At 42.0% G+C, this 15,011-nt stretch overlaps 1 pseudogene; it reads right to left on the bottom strand.

Annotated features, from left to right (window-relative positions):
• Positions 1–1,223: 1,223 nt before the first annotated feature.
• The window catches only part of LOC143388216 (inactive serine protease PAMR1-like), a 73,781-nt pseudogene continuing 59,993 nt past the window's right edge, over positions 1,224–15,011 (bottom strand).

The raw sequence follows: 15,011 nt of genomic DNA, 5'->3' as shown, positions 1-15,011 counted from the left end.
CTTCAAAGTCATGACCCTGGTGACCTGTTTTCTCTAACTAGACCCCAAATCCAAATGTTCCTGCCTCTTCCCAATACACCAGATGTAGGGGACCAAGCCTCTAACACATGAGCATTTGAGGGGACATTTAAGATCCAAATCATAACAAGGAGAAAAGATAAAAGAGTAAGTCACCCCAAAAAGAAGGTGTTAATGGGAGGATCACATAAAGAATTTACAGGATTGAATTCAACTTTTTCCTCCCTTATCCAGTGGGAAGCAGGTCTGGGGCTGAGGAGGAAACACCCATGTATTATGGAAAACAGGGAGGCTACAGGTCCTTGGCAAACCTAAATCTGATGTAAGCGAACATGTGGCTTCAATCCAACTACTCTAAAACATACGACAAAGATTTATTTTATTTCCAAAGAAGGGTTTTAGACTGGATCTAGAACATGAGAACCAAGGGCACATGGAAGTCAGCTAGTCCCTGGTGTTTTTCTTTTGTGTCACCTGATGGCACCTCTGTCTTTTTTCTCCTAATCTATGACTCACGAAGCTCCAAGAGTTGGTCTTGAAAAGACAGCGTGGTCTTTGGCACACACACTATTTGGTACCCTTAGTTCTATATTAAAGGACTATAGGGAGACATGGCTCTGACACACGTAGCCCAGAGACACAGTACGCAGGAATGAGAGCACAGCACACCTGTTTTGTAGGTCAGAAGCCAACCCTTGTTTTATTGAAATGTGTACAGGAGATTGGAAAAGAAAAGGACCAGACTGCACTGTGGCAAGGGACAAAGAATGTGCCACATCCTAACTCAGCCATGCCAGACGTCCTGCAGGCAGCTCTTTGGAACTTGGTTTGGCTGCAGCCTCCACAGAGGCTTTGTGAAGCCCAGAACTCCTCAGGTCAACCCTCAACCAGAGGTGACCATGACATTCACCTCACTGAAAGGTGGGGAAGGCCACCAGGTCAGTCAAACCGGAAGGTGTTCTTTGAAGAAACTCAGGTCTTGAAAGCTCTAGGATCTTCCCAGTGGTTTCCAAGCAGGCGGGAAGAAGGCAGTGGCTACCAGAAACTGAGCTCTACTCACCCCCCACTGAGTTGTGTCCATGAAATCAGAAGCCCTGGCAGAGCCAAGTTCATGGGCAAAATCCACACTTCAGATCCACACTGAGTCCTATAGCCCAGGTACAGACAGGTGCGTGGAAAAGCTCCCCGACAGGCCTGCAGCTGGCTCACTTCATGTTCCTCTCAATCCAGTCTTTGAAAGGCAGCACCTTGGTAAATGCTGTGGAGAGGCTATGACTACAAGATTTATCATAGCTCCAGCTGACCAGCCCCACCAGATGCCAGTATGGCTCAGGTGATGCCCGGCCGGGGAAGAACATAGCTGCAATGCCCCCGGTCTCCGCCGTGCAGATGTCCGAAGGGGCACTGGAGTCCTGGCTGGCACATAACATGTTGTGGGTGACACTCACGGGGATGCTGTGGTCTTCATGCTGCTCCTCACACAGCAGTGAGTCCACCACCCTGACCACCCCAGAGCGCAGCGTGTCGTTCTTGAAGCCAGGGCTCCTCACATCTGCCAAGATGTTCCAGCCAGCCACAGTGAGGTGGGACTCCTGGAAGGAGATGCTGAGGTCCCTAGTGGCAGCGAGGCAGATGGGCTGGACACGGGTGCTGATGCGGGCCTTGTCCAGGAGCTTCAAGATGGCGATGTCAGCGTCCAGCAGTATGGGGTCGTAGTTGGGATGCAGAATGATGGCAGAAATCTATCAATACAAGGAATGGATAGCAATGGTGAGCATCCAGCTCCATGGTGAACAAGGACAGTCAAGTTTGGGGGCAAAATTATTGGGAGAAATTGTTCAAAAACCAGGTACCATTATTTGACATTCTTTGCTCAAGAAATCTTAAAAAGTAATTGCTCTGTTTCCAGGACTGCAAACTGAAATGACTACTGGAGTCTGTTAGATGACATTAAATAAGTGGAGTATTCAGGTGAAGCTACAGAGAACAGGAGCACACACACACCCTATCTAAAGTGGACAGAAAGCTGGGTGCAGCGACCTGTGATCCCAGTGACTCAGGAGGCTGAGGCAGGAGGATTGCAAATTCAAGGTCAGCCTCAGCCATTTAGCAAGACCTGTCCCAAAATAAAAAATAAAAAGGACTGAGAATTTATTTTTGTGGTAAAATATCACTGGATTCAATCTCCAGTATGTATAAATGAATAATAAATTAAAAATAAATAAAATAAATGGGCAGAGGCCACTTCATTCCAGCTGATCGCTGCCGTACAGAAATGGACCAGCATTCTACATTTGCCAGAGCATGGACTCCAGATCTTTAACTGAAACATCTTAATTTTTTAATGGTGGTAAGTAACTAATGAAGAAAATATACATCAGCATCATCATGTTCTGTTACTGGAACTGTGTTTGAGCACATTTTCGTGAGAAACTCATGTCACACTCATCATGATATATGGGTCTCTCTCCCACTAGCCTGGACTCTTCAGAGTGGAAACCATACTTTGTTCTTTTTTGTATCTAGTTTCAGTGAAGGGCAAACTGTTGTATCCCCCAAATAGATGGATGGACAGATAGAAGGATAGGACGAGAGATGGATGGATGGGTGGACAGATGGGTAGGTGGATAGATGGATGGATGAATGGACAGATAGATGGGTGAATAGAAGGCAGGGAGAGACGCAGGAAAGAGAAAAGCATTCTGTAAATTGATGAGGAATGTCTTGGATAGGATTTGTCTATGTCCTCAAAGCCTACCAGGTAGTGCCCAAATGCATTGGGTGATTAACTCTCTTTTATCCTCGAACTATTTGTTAATCTACTTTGAACTTGACTCTGTGCTAGGCTGTGAGGGTCTCGTGACATAGAATGTTTATGGAAAAGATGGTTTTAGGCCAAGCAGGTATTAAACTAATAATTTCACTAACTTTTAATTTATTATGAGCTACTAGACAAATTATATGTGTATTTTACTTGGAAGTAATTGAATTCTTTTTTTAAATATTTATTTTCTAGTTGTAATTGGACACAATACCTTTATTTTATTTATTTATTTTTATGTGGCGCTGAGGATTGAACTCAGAGCCTCGCACGTGGTAGGTGAGCCCTCTACTGCTGAGCCACATCCCCAGCCCAGTAATTGACTTTTGATAACCATGATGATAGATGGAGCTTGTCTCTTACTTTTAAAAGAAGCAAAGTGGGGAAGGACAGGATGGCCTTTCTAAATGCCCCTGGTATGTGCCAGGCCCGGGACTGGTACTGACATGCTAAGTTGACAGGGCTGACATGGTCCTGCTCTCCTGTGCTTAGAACTGGTTGAGCCAAAGCCCTGGTTTCCAAGTTGAGCCCTCCTCTCTCACCCGTAAGCTTTGGATGGTCTTCTCATTCTGGTCATCATCCCAGTAAAACTTCCCCAAGACGATTTTGAGATCTGCTGTCTTGATGACGGTGACCTTCCCCAGGTCAGTAACCCAGTGGGTGGCCACCACCACGGTGCGCTCGTTCACCAGGGCGCCGCTGCAGACCAGAAACCATGCGCCCTTGTGCAGGCCCCCATCGTGCACCCCACTGGTCTTCCTGTAGACGGCTGCTTACCATGGCCAGCATGTCCCTTGGGTCTTCAGAGAAGTGACATTCTCAATTTTCCCACAGACTATGGAGAAAGCACCAGTTCAGTAATACCAACTTAGATATTTCCATCCAAAGGGGAATGCATCTCTCTGCCAGGAGAGCACCAACTGGAAAGGTGGTCCCATGGGTCCAATGACCACTAAGCCATCTCACCTGGATTTCTTTTCCCTTTAAATATTGATCTAAACACAGTTGGTTATAAAGTCGAAGGTTAAAATTGGAGGTTTTATAGTAAAATGAAACGCAGATTATGATCCCAGGCACTTACTATCAATAGGACTTGGGTCAAGTGACTTAATCTTTTAGAGTCTCAGTTTCCTCACCTGTAAAATGGATAGAGCAATAATAATAGTCTCATAGGGTTCCAGAAGACTGAATGAGATGATGTATACAGACCCTCAAAAATTTCATGACCGTCATGATAAATGTGACCACCATGATCTAAACCATGCTGTTCTCCTTTCACAAGGGGAGAATGGAAAAAGGAGCTGGGTCTTGTTCTAGACACTTCCATATATTATCTCAGTAATCACCATCTTAACAGAGGAGGTAATTAATATTTTATTAATTAATAACAATTACCTAATTAAAATCACCGCAGGGTGGCTGTGAAATGGAGCTTAGGGTAGCCAAGATGACGTAACTAGAGGCTGCCTAGCACCTCTAACCCCCTCCCCACTTGCTGTTTAGTTCCTGCTCTCTTCCTTTTCTCCCAGTAAACATGATAGAGTTATCCACAGAAAGTATGCTCCTAGGAGTTCATGACTCCGCTTCTCCTGGGAAGTAAGTTCAAGCCAAAGGAAGACACTTCTAACCAAGGGGTTCCAGGTATCACCAAACTAGGGAAAGCCATGCAAGACCACTCCTTTGGACAATGGGACTCTCCCCAGACAACAAGTTGAATGGCTTTACACAGGCCGCTTTGGAAACTGAAAGATACTGTCACTCAAAGATGAGCCTTGACTCACTAGGGATGCAAGATGGGGCCTGCCCACTCCACTTCCCGGTCCTCAGACACGTCCTCTGGCTGCTGCCCAGGCAGCGGTAGAAGGGTGAGAGGCACTCATACTGGAGCTGGGTGTGCAGGTGCTGGTACCCAGCGGGCAGGTCTCCAAAGGGAAGGGCTGGCTTCTTGGTAGGGGCACCCTGCAGCTTCTCCTTGCTGAAGGCCGATGAATAGAGCTGGTGTAATGGCGTCTCCCTGGGTCAGAGCACATGGGGCCAGAGAAAGAGACTGTCACCCTGGTCCCTTTAGCACCCATGCCAGGTCCCATGTAGATATGTGGTTACAGCAGAAGAGGAAAATGTCCTGTCTCTGTCTCTATGTCTCTGTTCTTTCGCTTCCTTTCTCTTCTCTCTCTCTCTCTCTCATACACACACACACACACACATACAAACACACACACACACACAGTACCCTTCACCTCTACCACTGAGCAAATTCTCTTGTACGCCGCAATCTTTTCATTCCTCCATTTCCATTTCTGGCATGCTTCCAACTGCCTCGGATTTTAACCAAAGAGAACTACATCTGACATAATAGCTGCTATGCAAAGACACTACACAGGCACACACACAAATTTAATTGCGAAACTAAATAGAAAAGGGAGTTAATTTGAATGAGAGAATGCAGGCGTACTTTTTTTTCCCTCCAAACATTATCATAATGGGGCAATATTAGGAATTGACTTGAACTAAACTGTGTTGATACAGTAGCTTGATTTAGCAATTAGCAGATGTAATTAGTTCACCTCAGAGAATAGAAATTTCTCTCAGGGTACATTGATTGGGAGAAATATGAAGTGTTGTGTGTAAATGTGGAAAGGGATATTAAATGATCCCTGAAGGTGAAGGCCCCAGAGACCACTCTGGGGTTCTTGGGGGAGATATACACACATTGTTCTGCTTTGTGTTCATTTTATATTGGTGCCCACTGAGTGACAAGCTGAAATTCCTTTAGGAATCAATGTCTTCATTCCCATTTGATAAATGGAGAAGGGAAGCCCAGATAGGTAAGTGAGAGTGCTCACAGGCACACAGGAAAGGAAGATGGTTCATGAGACCACCGTGCTTAGCTGTCATGACTTCCATGTGGTGTCACAACCACATCAATTTGATATCACTGTAAGAAATTATTTCATGCATCTCTATAGAACTTGGATCAGAGCAAATATTCCACCTATATTGATTTCACTCAACAAATATTCCTATCATGGTTCTAACCAGGTCTGTAATTCTGGGAGCTTCTGCGCTTGCAAACAAGTTTATCTCTAGGCCACTGAAGGTTCACACTGCCTTTGGGGGCTCCCCAGGTGAGCCTGGCTGTTGGAGATAAGTAGAACCCCCACCCCCCACTTCAGCAGCCTGCCTTCCAGAAAGATACTGAAAAACCGAATTTCAGGTTTGCTTCTCATTTACATGAGACAGCAGGCACATTGCCACCTAACCTCCCATTAAAATTGTCTTAAAAACTGCGTTCTTTTTGAGAGGGGTTCCTCCTTGAGATGTCTCTTTGGGAAGAACAGGGGGATTCCACTTATTGGAGAGTCCAGCCCAGGGAATCACAGAGACCTGAAGACAGGGCTGAGTTTGAATTCCATTGCCACCATTTCAAAGGAAATGTCTTGCCTAAAAGGAAAAGACTTGAGAGAGAAAGAGGAAGGGTCAGATGCTGACGGGCATCCTCACCAAGGAACACTCCAGGGCGAGCCTGGTCACTCGAACTCATTATTACTAACCCTGACAATAGCTGCCTTTAACAGGTGCTTGTATGTGCAAGGTGCTTTGCTAAGTGTTAGTCTAGTGCATAAGGGAGCAGACCCTGGAGCCAGATGCTGAGTTTATGTCCTGGTTTTGCCACTTCTAGCAGTGTGACCTGGGGCAAGTTACTTTACTTCTCTGAGCCTCAGTTTACCCATATATAATAAAACGGTAATAAAAATCTGTAATAAAAAGAATAATGCCTTCCTCAGAGGCTATAGTGAGAATTAAATGAGACTAGACATGTGAAGTACTCAGAAGAGCAGCTGTACACAGAAAACATGCAATAAGTGTTAGCTATTCATGTTGGATTTAATCCTTACAACAATTCCCAGAGACTGCTATGATTATTCCTGCATTTCAAGAGAAGAAAAACAATAAAAGGCTCAGCAAGCTTAGGAACTTTCCTAGGCATACATAGAACTAAAGAGGGGCAGAACCAGCTCAGGAACCCTTGACTGTCAGTCACTCCAATGTTTTCATTCAGTAAATATTTATTGAGTGTCTTCCACATGGCAGGCACTGTCTCAGGCACTAGAACAAAGCAGACAATGCTCCTGTACTTGTAACTTCTGTATTTGGAATGGGGAGACAGAAATTGAACACGTAAACCAAGACAACCAGTAGAGCGGGAGCTGAGATGAACATGGCCAGAGAACACCAGGTAAAGGAGTTGGAGGGCAGCCGGGGGTGGTAAACTTGATAGTTTTAAAAGGGAAGCCAAGGGAGGCCTCTCTGTCAGGTAAAAACTGAGCAGAGAACTGAAAGAAGGGAGGCAGCGAGCCTCGATGGGATCCTGTGGAAGAAGTTTCCAGACCAAAAGAGGCACAAGAATAAAGTTGTACAGCAGAACTGTGCTTGGAGAGACAGCGAGAGGAAGCCTTCCTTATTGGAGCAGACACAGTGAAAAAGAGGTGAATAGAACTGGGCCTACTGCCCCTGCACCCCAAGGTGGTCTTCAGAGCTCACATTCCTGATGGCGACTGGCCATGCATCTCTAGTTTCTGGACTCCACCATCTCCTCTCTCCATTACAAGAACCTCTGACTGCCAGCTGGGGTATAGGAAGGTGTTCTTCCTGATGCCAGCACCTAGAAGCTGCCACAATCCATACATAGTAATTTAGGGAAGACTCAAGTACGACAACCCAGTTCCTCAAAGACCATCTGAGTGTCTTGCTTCTCACCAATCATCTACTTTCCCACGATCCAATAAAATTTGCCCATCTTCCAACCTTTGCTACCTCTTGGCCAAAGGCAGATGGCTAATGAGCTTCCATGGAACAAGCCCTATTCTTTCATTACCATTTAGCACTAAATGTCCCTAAGAAACCCCAACACAAAGTAGAGAAAAGGAATAGGAGAGGAAATCTCCATTACCCTTCCTGACAGAGTCTCACCTTGACTGGACCTGCATTGGAAGAACTCTCCTTCTCACCAGGTCTGAGACCTTTGGCTCTCGGCAGGCTGGGAAAAAAAAAAAAAAAACAGACAGGGTCACATCATCTGTTTTCAGACTCACTGTTCACATGGCTCAGTTCAGATTTATCCCTAACCCCCTTTCTGGATACCACGTGCTCATTCCCCAGACTCAGAAGCAAGACATGTCAGCCAAGCTCGAACAGTTCGTTTAGCAAAAAAGCATGCTGCCTTTCTCCTAAATTGACAGCTTTCTCTGAAGAACTCTGATGCCTCTGAAAAACTCCTCCACCTAGGTGATTTGGGGCCTTGACGATTAAAAGATAGGACTATCTGCTTATGCGTCTAGCATTAGCACACTTGATCAGAATGGAATAAAATTCAAATGGAGTCCTAATATATTGCCCATACTGGGAATGAGAAGATTCTCATTTAAAACCAGGCAGCAATGTCAATCATAGATAAGTCTTGTGTAATTGATTTTTTCCAAGTCCTTTCTCTGCTATTAAGGACCCCAAAAAATCTCTAGGAGACAACTCAAAGCTCAGTTTAATTTTTCTGTAGTCTCCTTTTTTTTCCACAAGTGAAAAGGAGTCCTTCCTGTCTCACTTTCCCAATCAAGAGCAGCCAACATTTGTCTAATTAGTGACTTAGAGTACTTTAGTTGTATTAATTTGTAAGAGTTGACAAAAATCTTCAAGGACGCTGTTCCATACTTAATGAAATAAAACATCAGAAATCTATGCTGGTGGGGGTGAAAGTCGTTTCTGGCTAAAGTCTAAAGTGATTTATTCCTTTCACAAATCATTCCCTTTCATTCCTTTTCCCATGATTCAGGTTGTTGACAAACACCCAGAAGGGAAAGTAGAGGACTGAGGCAATTATCTGGATAATCTAGGACAAGAACCCACTTTTCTTCCCAGTAAACAGCCAGATCATTGTGACTGTCCCCCAAAACAGAGGTGCCGCTAACCAGAAGCAGCTAGAAACTATGCACCCCCACTGCAACAGAAATGGTTCCAACCGCTCTCTATAACATTTCATTACTCTGCCTCCAACTTACATTTTGCAGTATACTGCCTGGGTTGCCTTTCTTTGCATTTACCAATGCCTGGTAAGTTACACCTCTGTAATTTCCTTCTGTCTTCCATCTGAAATGTCATCCCGACTCCCCTTCACATCCTCAAATCCTCCCCAGCCTTCCAGACAGGTCCCAATTCTACCTGCTTCATGCAATTATCTCTCTTTCAAGAAACTCCCTCTCTCCTTTTCCTGAACTATCCGTTTAGTTCCTACAGCTGTCTGTTGAGTGTTCAAAGATCTACTATGTTAGTCTTGAAACATCTTAATGGGTCTCACTTCTCCCAACATAGGCAGCCAGGGAAGATGAGTCCATTCAGTTTTGACCTTGGATCTGCATATATAAACCTCAGCCCTATTGTTTTTCCTGAACTGTTCTGATAACTATATCACTCTCCTCCATCACCTCAAGATGCTGTGATTACAGTAAGCATGTCCTCCCTAAGTCTAGAAAAAAAGAAGCAAATATTTTTAGGGATGGTTTCCAATCTAAGAGATAATGTGGTTCGGGAGAAAACTTAAGAGAGGAAGGGACCCCCCACACTCCAACACACACATAGGGGCTTAAAAGAATGTATTACAGCTATCAAAAAGCACAGTAGCTCCATCTACCCCTATAGCATCCTGACATACCCATAAGTTACCTTTTATGCAGATGGGCTGTTTCCCTGACCACTCTCCATTCTGTTGGCAAGTTCTCTTCTCATTGCCACTAAGAACATAGGAGTTATTACAAAAGAATGACACCACAGTGCCGATTTTTACAGATCGCCCATTGAGCAGTCCAGGACCTCCTGTTATTTTCTTGTACCCATTGACTGGTCCCCCAAGATCTGAGCAGTTTCTTTCTTCAAGGACTAAAAGTGAAAAACAAGAGAAAAGAAGAACTGTTAAAAGTCTGAGTCATTTAACTTTAGAATAGAATCTTTTCATTATTTCATTGAATTAAAAATACAGTGATATCAAGCCTGCTAACAGTGTGCGCAAAAGAATTACCAAGAGAAATCTCATAATAGCAAATGCATGTATTAGACACGTCTTTCCTTGTTTTAATGATTTATTCTCAGATGGAGAAATATTTCATTCTAAATGTAAACAACTTTGACACAAATCTGACTCTTACATGATATCATTCTTTTTTTTTTCAAATTATAGGAGCTGGGCAAGACTGGACAAGAAAAATATTTCACCTAGATTTTATGATCAGGATACAGGCATTATTAGTTTTCAATGTTGTATTATCTCCCTCATTTCCTATTGCTTGAGCAATTAAATTAGACTGTTCAGTTTCCTATTTATGTTGTATACAAAAAAGTAGAACTGCTTAACAACAAGAATACATACATGAAATAAATTTAAATCTTATATTTCATATCAAGAAAAAAAGTGTTTCAAGTTTTAGTTAAAACTACTAGAGGACAATATCATTGCAAAAATATTACAAATTCCCCCTGATGCCCAAATTTTACTTTTTATCTGTATACTTAACATTCTTAATATTCTTAATGACTTAAAGTAAAAATGGCATCCCCAGCCATTCTGAGCACTGAACAGGATTTTAGATTTAATCTTAAAAAATTCTGTTAAATAGGTAACATATTTTTCTCATACAGATTATGGCACAATACTGAATATGACCTGTCAAAGGAAAGAGAATGAGTCTTCCAAAGAATTCAACTGAATTTGGGCACTAATCTATCAGTTTCCCTGGTTTCTTTTTAATCATTTCTTCTAAGACACAGGCTCATTCCTATAAAACAGTTCTTGGGTAATGCAGTTATGCATTTGACGTACTTTTCTTCCCATAACTGTCCCAATTATCTTCCAAGCAACTTAACTTGCTTGCCTCCAGGCAAGAAAAGAATCTTCTTTCAAATAGCGCTTTTAAAACATTCAAGAATTAAAAATAAACAACATTACCGGGTGCAACTTGGCAAGATTGCTGCAATTAGCCAACTGACTGGTTTGTCTCCTCTAGGATTATCCATAACCCATGTGGCAGATGATCAATAACACTCTGTGTGCTTTGGGGGATTATGTAATATGAGTGATTTCCCTGGTGGGTGAATCCAAAACTCTTATTTTTAAGTGTTAAAAAAGGGACCTCACTGAGCAAGACTGTTTAAAATACTAAAATGGTATAAAGAGGGCAATGTGGCTTTTTTATGCTTCAAGTGGTCTCAGAAAACCCTAGTACTTGTATTTTCAGGAATACCTCTCTGATGGGAGGGGGAGGGAGAGGAAGCAGTACATGTCACCTCCATGATGGCGCCAGCTTCTTTTAGGAGATGCGTTCAGTCTGAACATATATCCCAGAGGGTGACCACTGGAGCTCAGAGACCACAATAAAAAACGTAGTGTATCCTGCCTGTATGTTTAAAATAATGTAACTAGTTGCCAACATAAAACTTGGGAGAATTCATACAAAAATAGGTCTCACTGGGTTCTCACACAATTTGGATCTTCAGTCTCCCAGCCTGCCTCCCCCAGAGCGACAATCACCTGGAGCTGAGAAATGGCTCTCTGCTCACCTGGGAGCTGCATTCTTTACCAGGCTGCCTGGCTCTGGCAAGTGTTTGAATCTGTGGCCAGTTGCCTATTGAGAGGCTATGATTTATGCAGTTCAAGCGTAGGTCCTCGTTTGTTTTGAGCTTTACTACAGCTCGTGGTCAAAAAAGATTGGGTGATATTTAAGGCCATTCCTGGAATACTGGGAGAAAATGAATGAGACTACAGCTACATCAGCCTCAGCAAAAGATAAATCTTTTCTACTGATGGTTTTGATAGGTGAGCCTGAGAGTGGGGTTGTCTTCCCCTTGAAAGGAAGCTCTTCCATGGTTTGCTAGTCTCTCATGCCCTGGGCTGCCACAGCAGGGTTCTCATAAAACACACACACACACACACACACACACACACACACACACACACAAACACACACACACACACAGTATTTAATGTGGGCTTAAATACTAGGAATTTGGGAAAGTTCTTGAGCCCTTGGAGATAAAGATTTAGGACAATCCAGGTCCTTTGTTTCTCTTTCTCAGGAGGCTATAAAAGAAGACTTAAAGAGAAATTAACTTGGAATATACAAATACCTCTGTTCAAGGGTAAAGGATGCCACTAAACATCTGCTATTCTTAAATGCAAACAATTTTATAACTTGACATTTTTGAAATCAGGTAATAAGTGTAGTTTTCACATGGAAATTTCTGTAAAACTTAAATTCAATATCTTAGAATGGAGAACTATGACAACTATTATTTGGTTTTAAGTTATTGCTTGTGGAATGTCATCATTAGGATAGAGCAAGTAATGCTTCTATGTTAGGATCCAATGGAGTGTTCAGGGGACTGAATGCTTGTTTCCCCCTCAAATTCATATGTCAAAATCCTAATCCCCGATATCATGGTATTAGGGAGAGGGAGTCTTTGGGAAGTGATCAGGTGGTGAAAATTGAGCCCTGGTGTGTGAGATTTTTGCCCTTATTGAAGGCAACTCAGAGAGTTCTCTCTCCCTCCTCCTCCATGTGAGGATACAGCAAGAAGACAGCCCTCTATGAACCAGAAAGCAGCCTTCACCAGACAGTGAATCTTCCAGCGCCTTGATCTTGGACTTCCCAGCCTCCAGAACTGTGAGAAATAAATGTTTGTTGTTTAAATCACTCAGTCTATGGTATTGACTTGTAGCAGCCCCAACTGACAAAGACAGAAGGCAAGACTACGGCTGAAAATCAAGGGAAATATAGACAACAGAATCAGATTTATAAAGGGTCCAGCAAAGTGGTCATCTGACACTACTTAAGAATATACTTTGTATACAACCAGGGATATGAAAAATGGTGCTCTATATGTGTAATAAGAATGGTAATGCATTCCGCTGTCATATATAAATTAAAAAATGAATTAAAAATGTAAAAAATAAATAACTCCGCTGATACATTCCAGAAATAAAAGACAAGATTGAGAACTTCAGTAGAAAACCAGGAATGCTGAAAAAAAAATAACCTAAGAAAAAATCAAAAACTGAAAAATTTAGTAACAGAACTCAGTGGATGGATTTAACAGCAAACTAAATAGAACTGAAAGATAGCTTATAAGAAAACTTTCAGAATGAAGTTGAAAGAGACAAGAAGGTGAAAATGTACTCAAAAATCTAAGAGGTTCATAGGACACAGTGAGAAGGTAAAGAAATACATAATTAACATTCCAGGAAAGGAGTCAGGGGGAAAGGGAGGTGGGGGGAGAGGGAGGTGGGGGGAGAGGGAGGTGGGGGGAGAGGGAGGGAGGGAGAGCAGGAGGGAGGAAGAAGAAAAAGAAGAAGAGGAGGAGGAAGAGAAGGAGAAGAAGGAGAAGAGGAAGAAGATGATGGAGGAGGAGGAAGAGAGATGACAATGGTCAGAAACAATGTGCTAGGAGATAATAGATGAAAACTTTCCTGTACTCATGGAAGAATTTGTCCTACAGATTCATAAAGCCCCAAACCAGACAAAAATGAAAAAATAGATACATGGGAATGTTTTAAAGCAACCAAAGTGGAGACAGACCAAGGGATTTGAAAACCATACTTTCCGATATTTGAAGTCATTGCTGGGCATGATGGCACACACGTGTAATCCCAGAGACTCAGAAGGCTGAGGCAGGAGGATCATTGGCTCAGCAACTTAGTGAGGCCCAAACTAACTTAGCAAGACCCTGTCTCAAAATTTTTAAAAAGGGAAGAGGGGGGGTGGCTAGCAATGTAGCTCAGTGGTAAAGCACCTCTAGGTTAAATCTCTAGTCCCCAAAAAAGTGAAAATTAAAATAAAATAACAATTGTAGTCATTATCTTTACTGATTTTGCTTCTTTATACTTTTATCAAGTTTTACAATCATAAAGTAAAATCATAAAAGTTTGTTTTTTATTATATTTGTTGTTGTTTCTGTATTTATTATTTTTTAAATATTTTATTTTTTAGTTTTAGTTGGACAAAATACCTTTATTTTATTTATTTATTTATTTATTTATTTATTTATTTATTTATTTATTTTTAGGTGATGTGGAGGATCGAACCCAGGGCCTCACACATACTAGGCAAGCACTCTACCACTGAGCCACAACCCAAGCCCCGGTTATTATTGTTTTAAAAAATCAAACAAAATATTTTTGAGTGCTGTCCATTAAACATCTAAATCTAGCATACAGTGTTTTATGCCTTGTTTTTTGGTAAAACTGTCTCTCAGTCCATGCAAATCTCTTTAATATTTTGTGTAATCACATTATACAATTTCGCATGAAATCTCTTAAATAAGTCTTGTAACTAGATTCTGGTAGAAAAAATACTGGCCTCTAAGATCAGATAGATATGAGTTCATCTGGTTCCCCAAAGTCTACAACAGCAGGCACTTAATAAATATTTGTTAGGGGTAGAAGGAACAAAGTGTGAAAGTTTTTCAATCTTGTACTTAAGAAACTAAGAGCTGGGAACCATTTAACCTCCCCAACCATTGATTTCTTTACTATAAAATAAAATAATAACACTTACCTGGCTGGGCTGGTTTTGAGGAGTCACAGAAATAACACAAAGTTTCTTTTTCCCTCATTTGCCTTTGTTTACAAAGCACTCAATGTCTTTAAAAGCCAGTTCCCCAAATTTAATACACCTTAAAGAGCACTCCAGAGAGAAATCTTAATAGCTCATTATTAGACCTATTCAAGCACAACACAGCCTTCCGCTCTATTTCCTGGGCTTTTGGTAATATTTACCCGTGATGAACTTCCAAAACTGTGTTGATTCAGACTTCTGGGTACCAACCAGGGTGTCTGTTCATTTATTTTGTTTAATCTTACACAATAAAGCCTTAAAATTATGTTCCTATATCAAACAACCCGCGAGGGTTATTTTTTCTCTTTCATTTTCTGTACTTTCCAAAGCTTGCATACTCCCTTGTGATGTTTTTTTGAAGAGAATTCTAAAACTTTCTCCATCCTTCCTTCTCTCTCCCAGTTGACATCTACCTGGTGGGTACATAGACTATCTGCATCTCATCAGAGCTCCTCCCTGCGGTTAGGTTTCAAAATGATTTTTTCCCCCTATGTGTTCTCTTTTTAGAAACCTTTGTC

This window comes from Callospermophilus lateralis, unplaced genomic scaffold (genome assembly GCF_048772815.1).
Source record: "Callospermophilus lateralis isolate mCalLat2 unplaced genomic scaffold, mCalLat2.hap1 Scaffold_5641, whole genome shotgun sequence".
NCBI classification, from domain to species: domain Eukaryota; kingdom Metazoa; phylum Chordata; class Mammalia; order Rodentia; family Sciuridae; genus Callospermophilus; species Callospermophilus lateralis.
This window is presented reverse-complemented; position numbering and strand designations above follow the sequence as displayed.